Source organism: Dipodomys spectabilis, unplaced genomic scaffold, assembly GCF_019054845.1.
Source record: "Dipodomys spectabilis isolate Male_0828 unplaced genomic scaffold, ASM1905484v1 ptg000343l, whole genome shotgun sequence".
In the NCBI taxonomy this organism is placed as follows: domain Eukaryota; kingdom Metazoa; phylum Chordata; class Mammalia; order Rodentia; family Heteromyidae; genus Dipodomys; species Dipodomys spectabilis.
This window is the reverse complement of record NW_024871020.1, coordinates 1,347,061-1,349,622: the sequence shown is the minus strand read 5'-3', so window position 1 is coordinate 1,349,622 and position 2,562 is coordinate 1,347,061. Positions and strand designations below refer to the sequence as shown.

General features: G+C 33.6%; 1 non-coding gene across 1 annotated transcript; it reads right to left on the bottom strand.

The window, feature by feature from the left end:
- Positions 1-264: 264 nt before the first annotated feature.
- On the bottom strand, positions 265-370 carry LOC122095326. The gene has a single exon (XR_006145097.1). It is a non-coding gene; the product is annotated as a U6 spliceosomal RNA (small nuclear RNA).
- Between the last annotated feature and the right edge of the window lie 2,192 nt (positions 371-2,562).

Here is a 2,562-nt window from a genome sequence, read left to right as displayed (position 1 = left end):
CAGCATCAGGGTTGGTTCCATATCTTAGCTATGGAAAATAATGCTACAATAAACATTGTTGTGGTGGTAGTTTTAGTATGGACTGGTTTGTGATCATTTGGGAGAATGCCCAAAAGTGGGATTGCTGTATAATAGGGAGCTCTATGTGGAGGCTTTTGAGGAACCTCCAAACTGCTTTCCAAAGTGGATGAACAAGTTTACACTCCCACCAAGAATGCCGTAGGCTTCCCTTCTGGCCATATCCCTTCCAGCATCTGTTGTTGTAAAAATATGGAACAATTCACTAATTTGTACATCATCCTTGTGCAGGGACCATGCTAATCTTCTCTGTATGTTCCAATTTTAGTGTATGTGCAGCCAAATTGAGCACAAAACATTTTTTATATATAAAAAGTAATTGATTTTCTTAAACTAGACAATTCAACAAAATTAAGTTCAAAAGAATTGTGAAATTTTAGAACCATGTGTTTCTTATATAAGCACACATTTAAGAATAAAGTCAAGATTGACATATCAAAAACAAAATAATTCCAGATATTTGTTGTTCATGAGATTTGTAGGAGGAGGAGTTCAATTATTCTACAAAAGGCACTTGTCATAATGATCATTGCAGCAAATGTTAAGGTTTGTTAAAAGTTTTAATGTTTTAAATATGTTTAATTTTGGGATTTGCTTATATATGGCAAAATTAAGTCATAAAAATTTTTGATAACGTATATAATATTTCTGGTAGCATGTACTAGTAAGTATGTACATTTCAGATTTTATAGAAACTTTACTAATGAGAAGTTGCAAAGACTGTGTAAAGAAGCAGAGTGAAGAGTTAAGATTTTAAGTACACAGTTTCTGTTAAATCTTTAGGGCTCCTTTACGTTATATGTTAGTGGTGAACAAATAATGATATAATCCACATACAAATGATGAGATGAACTATAAATAGTAATCTTAGTGAGTAAATTTAAAGGCTACTTATAGCTTTATCCAGTTTTAAATGTACAGGAATATGAGAAAATAGTAAACTCTACTATGTGCACTTCAAATACTGAAAACCCTGGTAATTGTTTTGTTTTTTATTTTAGTAATCATTAATATTTAATTATTGTTTTCTTTATTTATAACAACTTTTTGTGAGTCATGATTAAGAGGTACTTTGAGAATATTATTGGGATGGCCACACAATTTTTCATAGGTGCATGTGAATTTACAAAGAGCAAAACTAAAAACAAAATATTGATTAAAAATTATATCAAGTAGAGTCTGAATCAGGAGTGTTGATAAATGTCCACACCTAAAATCTTAACCCTAGGCTGGAGCATCTTATTTAAATATTGTTGAGAATTTCAAGAATTCCTTTATGTAAGGCCCTTAGAAGTATGTACAGCATGCATGTGTACAAAGCCAGTGACAACAGACAAATATGACTAAGTTTCCCCAAAAGGAATCTATGAAGTCAATAGTTATCTTCCCAAGCAGATGAAAAAATGCGTCCAAAATGATTCAGTGCCCCTACATTTGTGGAGTTATTTAAGTTATGGATTCTTTGTTAGACATATTCTTTTCTTTTAAAAATTGTCAAATATTAGTTTATAATAAACTTTGTCTAGTATTTCTTGGTTCAAAACAGAAATCTTGATACAGTTGATGTCACTTGGCTTTCTTACTATCTCAGTTCAAAGCCAACCTAGGCAGGAAAGTCTGTCACATTCTTATCTGTAACCAAACACCAAAAACGCCAGAAGTGGAGTTTCTCCCAAGTAGTAGAGTCCTAGCTTTGGGGGAAGTTGGCCAGGGAAGACATTTCTTCAGGGACATGGTCCAGCCTCTGAGTTCAAGCTCCAGAACCAGGACAAACTAAACAAACAAACAAGAAAAAAACGCACATATTTCTTTGGGACCATCCATAAAGCACTGGTTTGAGAACAGACTCCTTTTGCTGATCATACTCACTGAATCCTGCTTTTTTGGAATACTAATTGCGCTGGAGAATTCAGGACAAGACTAAATGAATTAATAAGTGACTCCTGCAACAACAGAATCATCTCAATAGTGAAACATCCATGCATAAGACAAATTAAAACCTCCAAGTCTTTGTTTCCTTGCAAAAGAAAGCTTTTAAAACAATGTTTATTTCCTTTTGTTCTATGCTGGCCTTCAATTGGCACATTGTTTCCTTTTGAAATACTTTCAAGAAGAAGTTTTCAGACAATTTTTATATGAATAAAGAACACACTCGAAAAAATTACATGTGCAAGATAATGAGTACAGTTTTTATCAAGCATTGTAGCCTACTCCTTGGTTTCCCCTTCCCATCCCTAGACATAAAAGAAATGCAAATCAAAACAACATTGAGATATCACCTCACCCCAGTTAGAATGGGTATAATCAAGAACTCTAATAACAACAGATGCTGGAGGGCATGTGCAGTCCCACTTTTGGGCATTTACCCAAATGTTTACAAACAAGACCACACTAAAGCTACGAGCACAACTAAGTTTATTGCAGCATTATTTACAGCTAAGATCTGGAATGAGTACATTTTTTATCAAGCAATATAGCCTATTC